We start from the raw sequence: 19,077 nt of genomic DNA on the forward strand, positions 1-19,077 counted from the left end.
TAGATTTAACAAATAAAGCATTGCATGGCATATGTTGTCGTCATTGTTAAGTGCCGTTGAGTTGGTTCCAACCCATAGTAATCCTTTATCAAGTGTCTGAGGAACACCTGGTGGGCTTGAACTGCTGACCTTGTGGTTCTAAGTCCTGTACGGATCCTGCATGGGATTTACTTAGACTAAACAATTATTTGTTTCTCTGACTTTCAAATTTAATTGAGAGTTCTGTATTTTAGGAGCTGCTCTACCAAAGGAGTTCTGGTGTGGCACTTATAGAATAGTTGTTGTTAAGTGCCATCGAGTCGGTTCCCACCCATAGCGACCCAGTATAGGGTTTCTAAGGAGCAGCTGGTGAGCTTGAACGGCTGATCTTGCAGTTCAAACAGATTTGCAGTCTGGCGCATTAACCCACAGCGCCACACCTGGACTCCTGTAGGAGAAGTAAAAGGCTGCTAATTAATTGCAAGGATGGCAATTCAAATCCACCAGCTGCTCCTTGGAACCCCTATACAAAATTGCTATGAGATAGAACCAACTCGACGGCACTTAACAACAAGAACAAAGCCCTACTAAAGAATGAAAGTAGTGAATTCTTGACTTTTAAGTTTAAAAACTGTGTTTCGGTGTAAAATAGAAATAGACAGAATACCAGGGGGCCTTAAAAGTTCATACACAAATGCAATGAAAAGGTAATGTAATTTTCCCATGAACTTTTTGGAGCCCTCTCCACCTACTGAGTCAGTTTTATTTTTCTGCCAGTATAGTAAAAAAAATAACAAAATTCTAGCATGGAGAAAGGATAGAGGGTTGGAGATGAAGGGTCAGTGTGAATGTAGCTGTCCCTGCCCAACTCTTTGTTCCACAAATAGTGGGTGTCGTGTATGTGTGTATGTGTGTTGTTGTTATCATCGAATTGGTTCTGACTCATATGGACCTTGTGTATACGGTTTCCTAGGAGCGGCTGGTGGGTTTGAACTGCCAAACTGTTGGCGTCAGCAGTCCAGTGCTTATCCTACAGCGCCACACGAGGACACCAGTTACCTATGGACCACACACGGACAAATAACCTTAAATGACTTGAGCCCAAGGACAGCCAGGACATGGAAACCTCCACCTCATGAGACTGGGTGGTGCGTGGTGAGCCCCACCCACCTCCCCAAGCCCACCCCCTCCGTAACGCGAGTTCCCAGCTTCCTTTGAGGCCTCCTGATAAAGCTCGGAACCTGAAGGAGGCCTGCACTGCTGGTGAGTTTCAGCGGGTAAGATTAACGGGTCGCACCAGGCAAGGTGGGACCGAACCTGGACAGCAAGGAGCAGCTCTACCTGTGCCTCTCCAGTGACGCCGCGGATGGCAGAAGGTAAGTGTCCCATGAGGCCTAATGCCAAGTAAGCTCGTCCACATATAGAGCCAGGCCTGGGGGAGACGGGAGAAAGAAAACCTAAGCCCTCCACTTGGAACATCTGAAACTGATTAGGTTCACTGTTACCAACAGGTGAAAACGGAGATCAAAAGGCGAGCTTGTTAGCATGTAATTATGTATCTTGCACACCTGAATTCATGGATGGCGCCATTCTGCCTGTCTCATTTAGATAGTTATACAAACCGCTGTTGAAGTGAAGGGGGCAGAAGGTACCGCCGACCGTCTCACGGTGCAACTGTGGTGTTCGAGGCCCACTGACCCCTAGACCAAGGTGTTGTGTATCCCCCACATATCAGAATACTCCCACTGCTTCTGTCAGTAAGCTGTGTGCTCTGGGCAGCCCCAGGGCTTATAGGAGTGCCCTTTGGGAATGAACCATACTTGTCTTACTGATCGAGGTGCTTACCAAGCACGACCACTACCTGTCTATTACTGGAACCTTGTGTGTTGCTATGATGCTGAACAGGTTTCAGCAGAATGTTCAGACTATGAAAGAGTAGGAAGAAAGACCTGGTGATCTGTTTCAAAAGAATCAACCGATGAAAACTCTTGTGGATCATAAGAGTCCCTTCCCATTGTGCACGGGGTCATCACATGTAGATCATTAGACCACAGTTAACAGCAACAATGTGGTAATATGGCTTCCAGTGAAAACAGGGACTATATCGACTATGCCCTTTATGGGTTTTTTTGTTTGTTCCAAATAAATACCTGACTCTTTGGCCTTAAGCAAATCGCTTAACAATCGAAACTCAGTTTGCTCCGCTATAAAATGAAAGCATTCACTTCATTGTGCCGCTATGCGATTGTTGTTGGTGTTGTGGAGGCGGTTCCGACTCATAGCGATTCTCTCTATAGGGTTTTTAAGGCTGTACATTTTTACAGGAGCAGAAAGCCTCATTGTTTTTCCCAAGCAGCAGCTGGTGAGTTTCAACTGCCAACCTTATGGTTAGCAGTCCAGTGTTTATCTTATAGCACCACTAGGGTTCCTTGAGGAGTAAATGAGATAGTGCAGTGTCTGGCACATAGCAAAGCTTCCAGGTAAGACTTGTATTGGGAAAGCAATGTATCTTCGGGCAGCGCCCTGACCACAGCCTCTCACCCCCACCTTTCAGGCTCTCTGTGTTATCCTTTGTGTTTGACCATATATTTGATCAAAATCATTTCACAAAGTAGGGCCATTCAAGCTTCCAGATGGAACTACTATTGTTTAATTTCCTCCAGGATCATGCATTTTTTTTAGCCTTTAATCTAGTTGTCGAATGAGGGCTTCAGCTGTGGAAAGGGGAGCTTCCCAGAGGAGACTTTATTGGGCCAGAGAACTCTTTCCTGCTGTCGGACTCATGGGCAATGGGAGATGGAGTGTGTGAGGAGTAACGTGGCATAAGGCTGGTAGGCACTGGCTTGGGCCTTGCTCCTAGCAAAGGGTGATGCTTTCATGTCTCCTGCATTTGGTTAGAAGACTACAGGTGACTGGGAACTGGCAGGCACAGTTCCAGCCAGCTCTGTATTTGAGAGTCAGACTGTATGTAGCAGATTCCTATTGTTGGCTGGGGCAATTAGCCTCAAAGTAGAAAGTCAGCAGGAAGAGAACAGGGCCTTCATGCAGAGCGGGACATGAGTGATGTGCACTTGGTTCCGTTTTCAGCTGTAAGACAGTGAAGGTAGCTCATCAGATGAGCTAATACTACCTGGAGATTTGGCTGATCCAGGTGAGGGTGGGAAGAATCATAGCTTGAGGTAGGAAACTGTGATGTAGTGGTTTTGATGCAGCCATTTTGACATATTGGTATTACCGGTGTGTGCTATCTACTCAATTCTGACTCATAGAGACTCTGGAGAGCGTTTCTGAGGAGCAGCTGGTGAATTTGAACTGTTGACCTTGTGGTTTGCCATCCAGTGCTTTTCCTACAGCCCTACACCAGGTCTCTTTGACAAAAATAAAACAAAAAAGTCAGTGAGAAAACCCAACAACTCTTTATTTATTGCTAAATAATGTGTACAACAGACTTTGCTGACCCTCACTCTATCCCCAAATTTCATCCTTACCCTTGAGTGAGGCTCAGGGCTGCAGTTAGGCCAAGGATGGGATAAGAGTATGATGGGAGTCAGGGATAGAGATCAGGTGAAGAAAGCTGGCAAAAAAGGTGAAAACATAATTGGCTTATAAAATTAGCTTTATCAGTATGTTGTTAAGTGCTGTTGAATTAGGCCTGACTCATAGTAACTCCTTGTGAACCCTAGCCATGGTCGCTGTGAGTTGGGATCAACTCTATGGTACACAACAATAACAACTGTGACTGCTACTTTTCTTCATTGCTTACCTGAACTATTGTAATATCCTCCACACCAGTTTCCTTGCCTTTGATATATTTCTCTACTACTCATTTGCCACACTGATCCTTTCCTGTTTGAATGATTGTATTATTTGTGTTTCTTACCTCCTGTGGACTGAAACCTTAAGGTCCTTCACAATCTGATGTCAGCTGCATGTCTGGTATTTCCTCCAGTCTTCTGACTCACACCGGATGCTCCTGTCTAACCAGGCTGCTCACTCTTCCCCATCTGTGCGGTGTGCCTGCTCTGTGACTTTGCTGCTTTCACCCTCTACTTTTCTACCTGACTGCTTGCATTTTAGGATTTCTGTCAGTGATACTGTGGATTCTTCCCTGAAACCTAAACCATGAGAAATATTATTCCATCCCTTCTTTTGACTCTGAACTCTTCATTTCTGTTCAGTAATTAACTTATAATGTCATAATTATCTACCCCTCTCTCCAACTAGTCTAAGGAACCCTAATGGTACAATGATTAAGCTCATGGCTGCTAAGGTTAGTAGTTCAAACCCACCCACTGGCTCCACAGGAGGAAGATCTGGTTATTTGCTTCCGTAAAGATTGTTGTCATTGTTGTTAAGTGTCTTCAAGTCGGTTCCAACTCATAGTGACCTTGCATAGGGTTTGTTAGGAGCAGCTGGTGGGTTTGAACCACCGATCTTATGGTTTGCAGTGCCACCGATTACAGCTGTGACATATTGAGTGGCTGTGAGTCAGAATCAACTCAATGGCACCTAACTATAGCAATCAAGTAGTCTGTAATGTAGGTGACAGACAAGATCCCTCCCAAGCACTGTAAGAGGGCAGATTCTTTACTGGTGTTTCCTATAATGTGTGTCCTAAACCACCGGTTCTGCTTCTTGTTCATTGTAAAAACTATCATGATCAGTTCCATTTTTCCATGAACTTCCTGAAGCTCTCTTATATAGTGTTTACTGTATATCAGGTACCGTTATAAATAACTTAGAGGATCAATAGGTATCATCATCCATTTTATAGGTGAAGAAAGTAAGTAACTTGTTTAAGGTCAGATATTCAATAAGTGGCAGAGTCAGGACTCAAACCCAGGCAGTACTGCTCCAAAGTCTATGCTCCTAACCACATAATATATTGTCCCTCAGATTAATAGTGGTGGTGTAGATAGTAATGTGCCTTGGAGTCAGTTCTGGCACATAGAGACCCTGCATAGGGCTTCAGATGCTGTAAATCTTTACAGGGACATAATAAAGTTTCATTTTTCTCCTATGGAACAGCTGATAGCTTTGAACTGCTGACCTTAAGGTTAGCAGCCGGACTCATAATCACTACGCTACCAGAGCTCCTTCACTAGGTTAATAAGTATATGATAAAAGGTTTCCAGAGCAAATGCACAGCTTAATAAAAGCTCTGGGTTACACAAAATTAAATAAATGAATCTTTGTTGAGAACCTTCTTGGGTTTTTAGCATGTTAATGATCATTGCGAATTTCCAAGTGAATGATAGATATGTATGGATTTCTTACACCTTCTTGACTATTAAATCCCAGTTTTCCCACAAATCTTCTTGCAGATTAATGTCTGTGGAATATAATTTGGGAAATCTTTCTTTATAAAGTGTTTTCAAATTCAAGTCACACTGTAAATTACTGAGCTATCCAAAATAGAAACTGCTGCTGTTGGTATTAGCTACCATGGAGTCAGTTCTGACTCATAGTGATCCTGTGCACAACAGAAGGACACACTGCTTAGTCCTGCGCCATCTGCACAAGTGTTGTTAGGTTTGAGTCATTGCTGCTGCTACTGTATCCATACACCTTGTTGGGGTCGTCGTCTTTTTCATTGACCTACCATTTTACCAATATAATGTCCTAATCCAGGGTCTCATCCCTCTTGTTAACATGCCCAAAGCTAGAGAAGTTTTGCCATTCTAGCTTCTAAAGAGCATTCTGGCTATACTTCTTCCACCACAGATTTGTTTGTTCTTCTGGCAGTTCACTGTACTTTCAATATTCATCTCCAACAGCATAATTCAAATGCATTGATTCCTCTGTAGTCTTTTCAATTTTTGTCCAAGTTTCATATGTATATGAAGCAATTGAAAATATCATGAGCTGGGTCAGGTATACCTTAATCTACACAGTGATATATTTGCTCTTGAACAGCTTAAAGAGGTCTTGTGTCGCAGATTTGCCTAATGCAGTACGTCATTTGACTGCTGCTTCCATGAACATGGATAGTGAATCCACGCAAAATGAAGTCTTTGAGAGCTTCATTCTTTTCTCCCTCTATCATGCTGTTACTTACTGGTCCAGATGGGAGGATTTTCATTTTCTTTACATTGAGGTGCAATCCATACTGAAGGTTGTGGTCTGATCTTCATCAGTAAGTATTTAAAGCCCTCTTCATTTCCAGCTAGCAAAGTTGTGTCATCTGCATAGCATGGGTTGTTAACGAGTCTTCCTCAAATCCTAATGCCACATTCTTTATATAGTCCAGTTTCTTTGATTATGTGCTCAGCATACAGATTGAATAAGTATGGTGAAAGGATCCAATACTGGTACATACCTTTCCTGATTTTAAACTATTCAGTATCCCCTTGTTCTGTTCAAATGACTGTCTCTTGTCAGTGTGCAGGTTCCTCATGATCACAATGAACTATTCTGGAATACCCATTCTTTACAATGTGTTATCCAAGTTTGTTGTGATCCACACAGTCAAAAACTTTTGCATAGTCAATAAGCACAAATAAACATTTTTCTGGCGTTCTCTGTTTTCAGCCCAGATCTATCTGACATCAGCAATGATATCCCTAGTTCCACATCCTCTTCTGAGTTGAATTTGTGACAGCTTCCTGTGGATGTACTGTTGCAACTGGTTTTGAATTACCTTCAGCAAAATTTTACTTGCATGTGGTTATTAGTGATACTGTTTAGTGATCACTGTATTCCATTGGGTAACCTTTCTTTAGACTGGGTACAAATATGGATGTTTTCCAATCAGTTGACCAGGTAATACAGATTTCTTGGCATAAACGAGTGAGCCCCTCAGTGCTGCATCAGTTTGTGGATGCATTTCAGATTTGTGGATGCCATGTGGATGTATTCCTTCAGCTCCTGGAGCCTTGCTTTTTGCTATTGACTTCAGTACAGCTTGGACTTATTCCTTCAATACCATTGGTTCTGGATTATGTGGTACCTCTTGAAATGATTGAACATTGGCCAATTCTTTTTGGTACAGTGACTCTGTGTACTCATTCTATATTATTTTGATGCTTCCTGTGTCATTCAATGTTTTGCCTGTTTTGTTGTTGTTGAGTACTGTGGAGTCAGTTCCGACTCATAGCAACCCTGTATAGAGTTTCTGAGGCTTTAATTCTTTACAGGAGCAGAAAGCCTCATCTTTCTCAGGAGGAACAGCTGGTAGTTTCGAACTGCCGATCTTGAGGTTAGCAGCCTGATTCATAACCACTAAGGAGCTCCTTATTATTTTGCCTGTAGAATCCTTCAATATTTCTACGAGGCTTGAATTTATACTTCAGTTCTTTCAGAATTCAGAAATACTGAGCATGTTCCTCCGTTTGATTTTTATAAACGTAAGTCTTTGCCCATTTCATTATAACTTAATTGTCTCAAGCTGCCCTTTGAAATGTTCTGTTTAACTCTTTTACTTCAATTTTTCCAATCACTTTAGATTTTCTACGCTCAAGAGCAACTTTCAAAATCTCTTCTGACACCCATTTTGGTATTTTCTTTCTTTCATGTCTTTTTAGTGACCTTTTTCTTTATCCATGGATGATGTTCTAGATGTTACCGTATATAACTCTGCTGGTGTCCAGTCATTAGTGTCTAATGCATCAAATCTGCTCTGGATATGGTCTCTAAATTCAGGTGGGGTCTACTCAAGGTCCTATTTTGGCTATCGTGGACTTGTTGTAATATCTTCTGCTTTAGTCTGAACTTACATATGAGCAGTTGGTGGTCTGTTCCACAGTTGGCCCCTTGCCTTGTTACTGAGCTCCTCCTCCACCATCTCTTTCTATGGCTGTAGTCAGTTGGATTCCTGTGTAGTCTATCTGGTGAGGCCTACGTGTGTGTTGTTGTTGTTGTTAGGTATGTCAAGTTGGTTCTGACTCATAGTGACCGTATACACAACAGAGCTAAGCACTGCCTGGTGCTGTGCTAGCCTCATAATTGTCATTTTACATGAACCCGTTGCTTGCTGCCACTGTGCTAATCCGTTGAGGGTCTTCCTCATTTTCCGTACCCTCCACTTTACCAAGCATTATGTCCTTCTCCAGGGACTGCTCCCTCCTGATCATATGTCTGAAGTATGAGAGACGAAGTCTCACTATTCTGGTGAGGATGTAATTTTTTATGATGTTGTCATTGTTAAATGCCATCGAGTACATTTTGACTCGTAGAGAGAGACCCTGTACAGGTTTCTGAGGAATGGCTGGTGAGTTTGAGCTGCCAACCTTGTAGATCAAACCGACCTTGTGGTCTAGTGCTTTATCCCATAGCACCAAGAGTATATTAATTTGTATCAAATCCTCCAATAGCAGAGTCATATACTTTTTTTTTTTTTCATTGTTTGCTCTAACCAGCTTGAGGGGGCCAACTCTCACTTTTTCACCCTAGGCAAAGGAACACTGAATTGGGAATGACCACTTTTCTGAAGTCTGCTGTGCAGAGGGTGGAACTCATGGGAAACAGGGAGGTATAGCCCACTACTTCACTGATAGTGGGCTCCAGTTGACAGCAGGAATAGGCCTGTGTGTAACATTGGAGGGCAGAGTGAATGGGGTCATTGGTGGTAGAACTCACACTCACATGGAGTAGGAGGGTAGGTGGAGAGCAAGTTTGTGGGCTCGGGATTCTGCAAAATACTGGTGTTTGGTGTTACAGCTTCAGCTCCTCGGTGCATTCTTCTTGTGCCATACCCCACACCCATCATTCCAGCAGATACCTGGTCACCTTTCTGGTCCTTCCCAGCCTCATTGTAGTCTTTGATGGGAAGCTCACAGGAGTTGATTCAGTTTATATTGTAAAAAGGTGAAGTTATTGGGTGCACCCATTTTTCAGACTGGTAAGAGCGTGTCTTTGTTGACTAGCTGGGGAACATGAATGACTCTTGAGCACGTAAGGCCACTTTGATCAGCTCTGCCCTTGGAAGAGACATTAGACTAGAAAAAACTTTAGGGATAGATCCTCTGCTGTCATCTCCCATTGTATTTCACACTCACCCAGACAAACTCTTAAGCTCTGCTTGGAGAGAGGCTGAGTGGAGTAGCCGTGCTAGAAACTCCAAAAGAGCTGCCATCGCGTTAAGGCAGTTCAGTACATAATCCCCAGTGGCTAGCAGTGTGATCTGCTGCTTATTATGGAGAGAGAGGATTTGTCTGGACAGTTCTACTCCAACCCACATGTGTCCCAGGCTTCCCATATGACTGACTCTGGACTTTGCCAAGAGCCTCCAGTTTCTGTCCTCCTCAGCCTTTCCTGAAACCATCTCTGTCTCTTGAAATGTTTCCTGAGTGGTTGTCCATTTAATAATCAGGCTTCTTCTCCATTCCCAGCAAGATCACCTGTCACGCCTCCATCTACTTATCCATGCGTCTGTCCAACTGGGGATACAGGGATGACTAGACACAGTCACTCCCCTTAAAGAGCTCACAGTCTACTTTGGGAGACAGACATAAACAACATGTAAACAATGCATGATAAATGGTGAATGTCGTGTAGCAATGCAATCAAAGAACCATGGGAGGAATCGAGACAGGGAGAGAGAGGGAAGTGGGGAATGATCAGAGGAAAGTGGGGGATGGTTCCTGAACACATAGTAAATATTTGCCACAAGTCTTAGATAATGGTGAACTCTCTGAATTATTCTTCTGAAGCAGTGCTTTTAAATCTATGTGTTTTAATAACAAACCCTCTTCTTTTTCTCTAAATAAAAGACTTCCTGAATCACCAATACATACAAGAAGTGAAAACTGAGAGTTTTGAGTTAAACTGGAGGTGGGTGGGACTACTAGGGGTGGTAGTCTAGAATGTGCTCTACTTGGTTACATCAAGGCTTCTGAGCCCTGATCTTTGCTCTTCCCAAGATAGTCAAAGATATACTGACTCTGGTTGCTATGGAGATAACTTTGCCTTGGATAGACATTGAACCTACACAGGCAATCTTGCCATTCCCGCCTAGAACTCAAACTAGATAGGGAGTTTTTCCTTTGGGTAACAGATGCCTAAATATAACACCTAGAGGTGTAAGGGGTGAGTTTGAGTGAGGAATTTGTTTTCTTTTCCAAGAATTAAGCTGTTGGACCTTCTGTGCAGAACTGCGCAGATGTCCTAACTTCCAAGGTAGGGATGCTTGTATTGTAGTTTCCCTTGCAGGGCAACACCTGTTCTGTGACTCATTAGTACAGACATCTCTGTTGGTCAGACGTGGTCCACAGGGAACCCGGGGGCAGGGAGGGGCGTTGTGAGGCTCACTGGAAATGAGGGATGCTCTCTAGTTATGTGACCGACATGGGAGCGTTTCCTTGAACTTCTCAATGCACAGCTAACTCTTGAAACCCTGATCCCAGTTCATGGAGCTTATATACTAATAGATTAAAAAATGTTAACACAACCTGTTTTCCAGCACTGCTTTGTCCCGGCAAGTGTGGTCTATCTAGGCCCTAGGATTGCGCTGCTTTCCCCCTGGTTATTTGATCTGGTACTTTCACTAAGAGGTTGTTTTTTGTTTGGGTGTCAGTTTTAGGAGTTGCAGGTTTGGGGTGTGAGGTGGCGAAGAATGGAAGGGTAATTCTGGATTTCACTAGCCAAGTTCTCTGTCCCTTGTTGCCAGGGATGACAAAGATTTGTTTCATTATAGAGGCGCTTCAAGTAGAAGAAATCTGAGTTTTTCTTAGAATCTCACATTAAGGAAAACAAGTAAATCTAACATAAAACCCCAAAGCAAAAAAAAAAAAAAAAAATCCAACAAGAACACCATTCTGTTCAAAAGTTAGTGCCTTTAGGAAAAATTTCAAAAATATTCTTTCAAAGGGCCACGCAGCAGGCCTTCTATTTAAGCTTTGCAACTGTTATAGGATGTCTTGCTCACATAAGGCTTTGAAATTTTACCCTTCTCATCCTCAATGATCAAATGCGATCTCTTGCTTTTCCTCTCATTTTGCAGCCTTGAATAGAACTGCCATTGCACTCCAGCAGTGGGGTGTTTTACCGTCACATCATTCTGGCAGACCACTGATGCAAACCACCCTTATTCTTGAATCTGCCTTTTTTGTCTCCTTTCTTCGGAGCCTAAAGAGATCACATTCAGGAATGTAGTTGGATTTTCTAGGTTAGGGCAGCCTCTGGTTGATTTCTACTGATCTTCTGGCAGGTGGTGGGTAGCTCAGTTCTGCCTCCCACAGCACTGGGACCCCAGCCCTGGCCAGAGATTTGTCATGGTCACCAGCAAGGGAAAGCTTTCCCAGATACTTGTTGCTACAGTGGACTAGGAATAATTTCCCCCCACTCCATTTTTTGTTTCCAAAGTCAATTTATTGAATATTAAATCATAAAGCCAGTGATCATTATTTTAATGAAAAATAGCCGGTATCACTTAAGACTTAAAGAACAAAAATACCTTTCGAAACACTGCTTTGAAAAATAATCACATTAACTCTACACACAACAGAGTCCTTTCTTAAGCTTTATTTAAGAAATCGAGTACTATATAGTTCAATATATATAAGACACATCCAGTATTGTGTTCCTGATAGCAAGTGCATAGATTTTGTTAAAATAATCATTTTCACTCGATATAAACGTTTCATGGTCACACGAAGATAATATTCCAAGTGATTCTGCCCAAGCATGAGAGGAGAAAACAGAACACAGCAAAAATAGTGAACTACAACAGAAATGAAAAACAAAAACAGCGAATTAGCAGAACAGTCGATTCCTGATAAGTGAATAAGCTGATTGTTTGGTCACAATGTTTTATTCACTTATCAGGAACGATTCACAGTACATTTGTGTTTACTGTGTTTCCTAGCCTGCCAGCTAAGAGCCTGTGCCCATGGACTGCATATAACTGCTGTGGGCTGGACAGACTGGTGGCCTCCATCAGCACGGTAAATGTTGACAGTTCTGTAATTTCCCAAGGTGTTCCATGCGAGGCAAACAGATACACCTTGCTAACACTGCATGAAAAATCATAAGCATTAATTTAGACAGGGACCAACTTTACAGTCAGAAGTGCTTAAGAGAACTAGCTTTTACATCCCCTTCTTTGGAGAATTATTGTTTGTTTTGTTTTAAACAACTGGCTTTGTCTTTCCCTTGTTTTACTTAGCACAAGTATTTTGCCTTGTGGCAAATAGTGGATTGTTGCTGTTGTCAAGAGCTGTAGAGTCGTTTCCGACCCATAGCGACCCTGTATAGGGTTTCCAAGGAGCGGCTGGTGAGCTTGAACCACCGACCTTGTGGCTCAAATGACTTTGCAGTCCAGCGCATTAGCTCACAGCGCTACACCAGGACTCCAGATAGTGGATATATGTATTTATATATGTAAAAATAATAGCAACACTTGTATCTTGCAGATAATTGATCACCCTTCTTTTCCCCTTTCCCTCCTTCATACCCCCATTTAGAGATAGAGGAAAAAAAAAAAAAAAATCATACCCTTTGCCGTCTTTTCCCACGAGTGTAAGCAGTGGGTTTTCAGAGGCAAACTGATGAAGGAAAGCTATGATGATATCTGAAGCCGAAGTGTTGGCAGGAAGTCAGCTCCCAGCTGTCCAGGTTTGGGGCTGGTGGGCATCACTGTCATTGAGTATTGGGCCTGTCGGGGGAAAGGGTCTCCTTTCCTCCAGCTCACCAGGCACCTCTATTGTTGAGCCAACTAGAGAATACAATCCGGGGTCAGAGAGGCTGGGGTCAGAGAAACCAGAGGGTGATGGGCCTGAGCACCTACAGGTAAAATCTCATTGGCAACTGGAGGAAGGCTGCCGGGTGCCAGGTGGCCTAAGTCAGACACAGCTTGTGCAGCTGAACGTCGGAAGGAGAGATCAGACAGGGAGCAAACACTGATGGAATCTTTTAAGAGCACTTTGAGAGCAATCAGATTCCTGAGCATAAGAGATGGGCAGGAAAGGGAGGCAGGCTTGTGGCTGGCATTTTAAGAGGGCATGTAAGAACTTTTGTTTTGTTTAACTTTTTTTGATAACTAGAGTGGGGGCGACAGTGAGGAATAAGGGTTTTTCTTCAGCAGAGCTTCAGCCAGGAGGGAGGGTGTGAATACGTATGGCATTATTAGTTTTCATTCAGAAATGGACACTATACAATGAAGACTTGAGCATGAGAAACTTCACCTCCCAACCTCCCACCCCCGCCACCTGAGTAGACCTTCCATTAGAGCACCTGGAAATAGATCTATAGTTTTTCCTCTTCCATTAGTTTTAATATTTAAAGCAGCTCCTGGATTCAATTAGATCTTAAAAATGAATAATTTAGATGAGTTTACTATACATATCTATTGATTGATGGCAACACATTGACTTACTTTAACCCTTTTCACATCTTCTATTCACCAGGTAAATCTATTTTGTCTTCCTTCTAGAATTTGTTTCTTTTAAAAAATGTGACTCATTTCTAACAAGAGCTTGGCTATAATAATATGCCATTGAACCTCAAGGGTAGTTAGAAGAAACCCCAGGTCTGCTGCATCTCTTCTTAGGTCTTTTAGGGTTATACAGCAGGTTCTTGTGTGTTCAAAATGGCATCCACATACCCAGGAGAGAGGAAGCGGGGGTTGGGGTGAAGAGGAAGAGGTGAGAAGCAAAAGTTAAATTAACCCGTGTGGTCAAAAGACCATCAAAGGTCTTGGCAAATCCAAACCTGTAGGTAATTATTTTAAGCGAACCATAGCAAAAAAGTATTAACACTGGCAGCAGTCGTTAAAATGGGCTGTGGTACAGAAATCAAAGGTGGCTGGCTAGTGTGCAGTTTCCCCATCTTCCAAATCAGATATTCACTTAGGTGGAATCGACTGTATCTTTTTACACAACATAGAGAAAAAAAACACGTGAAACAGTGAGGTGTGTAGATGTATTACCAACATAGAATGACTACCAACAATACAACACGCAGAGAGAGAAACAAGTATTAGGAAAATGGTTTAATATTGGAGACAGAAGCAAAAAACTGCATCACACAATAACATACGTTACAAAAATAAGTCTGACTGTTTCAACTACACGGTTATGTTCACAATGAGGACAGAAGAATCAGAAAAAACTTTGATCTAAACAGCAAAAAAGCAAACCCCTAAAGTTTTAACTAATACATTTATCCACTTAAAGTGACTGAGTACTTCTAAATCTAATTACCTTATTGTGTAACTGCACAATACAGAATAAAAAGTGAAACTTACCGCTGTATTTTAAGACAAAATTCTAATGCTAGATATAAGCAAAGGGAAAAAAAGAAATCAAGCCAAAGTTTTTAATTCTCAAAAGAAAAGGAACTTTCTTTCTGTCAACCAGAAATCAAACTTGAAATCAGTCATTGTCAAGGGGCCCACTAGAGTAAGCCACAAAAATTTCCTTTTTTTTTAATCTCCAGTATAAAAAGTTCCACTGGTACAAAATGCATAAGTACAATCAGTTGTAGAAATAGGAAAGCCTGCGTTTTTTTTGTTTTTTTTTTGTTTGTTTGTTTTTTGGCTCAAATTCCATCAAACAACAAAATCCAAATGCATCAATAAAACAAACAATACTCAAATGGTCTTACAGTTTCCACTAGATTGCATTAACTTTGGCTTTTCTCAGACAATATTTAAAAACTATTTGTAATTCTAAACAAAATGGTATTATTAATCTACAAACAACAATTCTCACAGCACAAAAAAACACAAATACATTTTTTGTATGACATTATTCAAAAAGGTAATGAAACTACAGGTTTTTTTAAAATTTTATTTCTTCTTGTTAATTAGCACTTAAAGATAATAAAAACAAACAGTAAAATGATTCCAGAGTAGCAGAAGACAAAGAACTATAACCCCTATGGTGAAAGAAAGATGAACTTGTTTCGCCTTTTAAAGACTGCCATTTGATCACAATTCTCTCATTTAGGTTAAAGATGACTATTCACTATATTGGATTAGGAAAAAAAAACCAAAGAAAACAAAAGCGGTTTCCCTGCGTGTTTCTCTTCTGGCATAGGCTCTTTGCACCCTTGCAGCTTATTCCTTTTAATATTAAAAGATAAGAAAGCAAATAAAAGGACAACTTCTCTCTGAGGAGAAGTATCTTTTTGACAGTGAACATGCAAAAACGGAATAGGCTTTCCAACCCTAAATGCATGGTCTCGCTTGCTTGTAGACCCAAAAGCACCCACCCTAAGCCTCTTACTAACTGCACACAGTTTCCTCTGGGGTGATGCAGGTGGGTAAGAGGAAAAGAGGGCAGTAGGTGGACAGTTTGCTTTAGTGAAGAAATTGGGAAATTGTTTTCCGAGACCTACATAATTGACAAATGAAGAGATTCTGAATGAAAGGCTAAGAAATCCAACTGGAATTATTCTCTTGTGTTACCTACACACCACCATATATAGTATATGTGAGAGAGACATGTGCGACAAATTTTGTTGTTAAGCTGATTGCTGCAGGAAGTACAAAATAGCCCTCAAAGGATGAAGGAAGGCCCCAGCAGTAGTAAACACGTGTGAGGATAGTACAAATCATTTCATTATAAGTGCATGTGCTATAAGGAGACTTTTTTTTTTGTTTTTTGCATCGTTAGAGGCTAGTCCTCTCCATCCCAGGGCTATCACATCCACACATACATTAAAGTAAACAGGGTGGTGAGGTGGGGAAGGGAGAAGGAGAGGAAGCCATCTGTTTCTGCACTTAAGTCTTAGGGATCTTGGTCTAAGCTTGCTAGCGGCTGGCTCTCAGGAAGTTGGGAGTTTGTGTTGGGGCTGTAGGTATGACATTAGGGTTCGTCAACCACAAGGTATCTACTCATGTAAAGTAAAGGTCAGTGTAATATGGCACTGTCGAAAGTGGCAGCAGGGACTGGTGATAGGCATTTTGTGCAGTGACTGTGATGAAGAGCTGAGTTTGTCTTATACAGTCAGTCCCCATTAAATGCATTCAATCCAAAAGATGAACAAAATGGGAGGGAAACAACTGCTGACTTCGACTTCCAGATACCTTGCTTATTCACAAATACCTGATGAGGTCAGAGAATGTGCAGCACAGTGGCTGATTAAAAACATTACTAAGGAGTATTGTAAGAACCAAGCAAACTCCCTCAAAAGCCCACCCCCACTACAAAGTGGTTTCACTGCCAAGGTCAATGAGAATATTCCAAACTAAGACCTTGGAACCGGATCTGAAGAGTAAACAGAATTTTAAAGGCTTATTTAGGAGCTGAATCTACCCTAGTATTCCCCTTAGAGGGCTTACACCATCAACTTAATTCAAACTGAAAAAGGAATTCCAGCAGCAGATAAAGAATTGTGTTTTAAAAAGAAAAGACCTCTTAGAAATAAATTTAAAAGAAAAATGGGGTAATGGAGAAAACTGGACTGTGTGATATTTTTTCCCTTTATATTTGTCCTATGGAGTTTTTTCCTTTGGATCTCAACCCACGTATTAGGACAAAAAAGTAGTGAAACCAAAAACAACCCAAAGAGGAGAAGATATAAACCAACTAAAATGATGACAGTATATAAAAAGGTATCAACATTCCAGATAGCTCTGGTTAGAAAGGGTTAAAAGTTCAAAACTTTCTCACCTTAGAGGTTTCCATATATTATGAAGAAAACACATTGTGAGGTTGCCTTCACAGCATTGATGTGCAGAGTGGTTAAAAAAGTGAAACATGGGCACTTATACAATGTCTTACAAAAAACATCATAGAGAAATAACAAACAATAACAATTTCAGGCAACAAGACCACAGGATAGCAAGTTAACAAACTTTTTAACCTCTTTTTTTTGTTTTTTAAATATTAGGGATTTATACAAAACACATAATAAAATACCCATGTTATCAAATTACTTCTCACAAGAAACACACTGAAGCTCTAGGAAGGAAAGTACCTTTGGAATTTGGCACTATATATTTTCACTTTTTTTTTCTTTAAAAGAAAAAAAAAAAAAGATCACATTTTGCTGAACACAAACACATCTAAATAGTCCACAATTAAAAAAAATAAAATGACATCAATGCTTCACAAGCCAACACAAAATTTATTCTGGAATAGGTTTTTTTTTTTTTTTTTTTTTTTTTTTAGTATTTTTCTCCTCACATGAAATTTTTTTCAGCAAACAACTTTTTTTTTTTTTTTTGAAATTCTTTTTTGTTTGTTTTAAGTAAACCAATTCTAAACTTGTCTTAGCAACAAAGAACATTGAGACCGTAAGACTTATGATGAAAGCACAACTTAATTCACAGAAGCACCAACGTAACACAGTTTATAGTAACCTTTTTCCTGTACATTGAAACAGTATAAAATATAGGTCATTTCATGTGCATTAAACCATGGATTGTCTAACTGTGAGTCAGTTCAGCAAAAGGTGACACAAATAGGTAGCATTTGCCCCAAAACAGGGTAAATATTTTCTTATACTAATCTACAAAAAGTGGTTCTATATATATATCTTAATGAGAAAGTGAGCCACCTAAAATGGCCTTATCAAAAAACTTTACACTGCCTGAAAAATGTAAAAACTATTACAGACCTCTAGAGACTTAAAATCAGACAGTTTTATTTCTCAAACTGTTTTTGGAAGTAGTCTGTTAGAAACCAACATTCTGTGTCCCTGGACACATATTGCTATTGGTACCAGTGACCGGGAAGAATGCCAATCCCTGTATAATACTTTCAAGTCTGTTTTATGAGAAGAAAAGAAAAAAGAAAAAAAAAAAAAAAAGGAAAAAAAAAAGAACAAAACACTTTTGCCACAGGTTTTTTTTTTTTCTATACTTAATTTGACTAATAATAAATTTCAGTCTTGCATGAATGCAGCAATGTTTTTCACATTGACTTCCCAGAATTCATAGCTAGATGAGGTCACATGCAAATTTCAAAGGTCAAACTAGATCAAAGGTCAGTAGGAGAACCAAATATGATGTGAGGTCAGAAAGACATCAGAAACAATGACGGGACGATGAAACTTTTTTTGAGACGCCACAGGGACATGCTAGGCAAACGATGAACTAACGGGCATGAAGATGTCTAGGGAAAAAACAAGGAAGAGTAAAAAGTTACACAGAATCTATGCAGCAGCAACAAAATCACTTTTAAGGGTGCAGAAGAAAAACTAATGCAAATCTTAGGTCATTAAGGAGTCTACGAGCCATTCACATAATTTGCATTTCTTACAATCTTTGTCCACAGCACAATGAAACCCCAAGAGAATCCATCCAGAGAGAGCAAGAGGGGATGGATTCAGGGTGTTTTGGGGTGAGGGACTGGCAAGGGACAGGGAAGAGGATCCAGTTTCAACAAATGTAACAAATGGGGAAAAGTCAGACGACTGAACTTTAAACTAGATAATGGAAGTTACAAACAAAATAGTCAGACAGATACAAACAACAAGAGGATAAAGCATGAACTTCAGGTCTAGGGTTCAACGGTGAAAAAAAGCCCATTCCTAGAACAATTCCTCTAAGACTACTTCAAAAGGATCTAGCTAGTACGGAGAACTGCTCTTTAGGTATCCAATAAGTTAACAATAGGCAATAAATAACTTCCATTATTTCTGAGGCAGTAAAAATTTTGTATAAAAATAGAAATGCTTTTTTTACAAATAAAATTTACAGGCCTGTGGCTTTCTTTTTTTTATTTATGTATTATTTATTATTATTAAATTTATCTTTCAAGAAACATCAAGTATTTTCACTCATTTTTATTTTATTTTTAAACCCTGTAGCTTTAAGAAACAGATCTCTAAATCTTTTTATTTTTTTTTTACATTAATCCTTTCTAAAACCTAAAATAAAACAACACCAAAAGAGACAACCAGTGTAATAATCTGACCAATAAATGTCATGTTTCTTTGAACCCTAAAATAAAATCCTACGTATGAAAACACACCAATGTAGTGGAAAGCCGTTTTGTTGGTTTTTCAGTAAGTGCTTCTCCTGGCTTCTCTCTCACCCTAGGCCACCATATATCACCTCTAAACAGCTGGTGCCCTCTGCAGGTGTGGGCAACCCAGACAAGGGAGGGTGGGTTCTCCAGGCAGTGCGTTCAGGGCACCAGTGGTTTCAGAGTTAAAATTGCACATTAGCGTTTGTTTGCCTTTTAAATTCTCAAGATGTCATTTATTTGT

The 19,077-nt window shown here is 40.6% G+C and overlaps 1 protein-coding gene across 2 annotated transcripts in view; it reads right to left on the reverse strand.

Annotated features, from left to right (window-relative positions):
• Window positions 1-17,776: 17,776 nt before the first annotated feature.
• CELF2 (CUGBP, Elav-like family member 2) overlaps window positions 17,777-19,077 on the reverse strand; it is a 468,556-nt gene continuing 467,255 nt past the window's right edge. Inside the window, exon 14 of one of the 2 annotated variants that reach the window (XM_006873170.1) lies at window positions 17,777-17,978. The gene's annotated coding sequence lies outside the window, so the exon portion shown is untranslated. The remainder of the gene's footprint in view (window positions 17,979-19,077) is intronic. The other variant, XM_006873173.1, reaches the window with a different exon arrangement.

This window comes from Chrysochloris asiatica, unplaced genomic scaffold (genome assembly GCF_000296735.1).
Source record: "Chrysochloris asiatica unplaced genomic scaffold, ChrAsi1.0 scaffold00226, whole genome shotgun sequence".
Lineage (NCBI taxonomy): Eukaryota > Metazoa > Chordata > Mammalia > Afrosoricida > Chrysochloridae > Chrysochloris > Chrysochloris asiatica.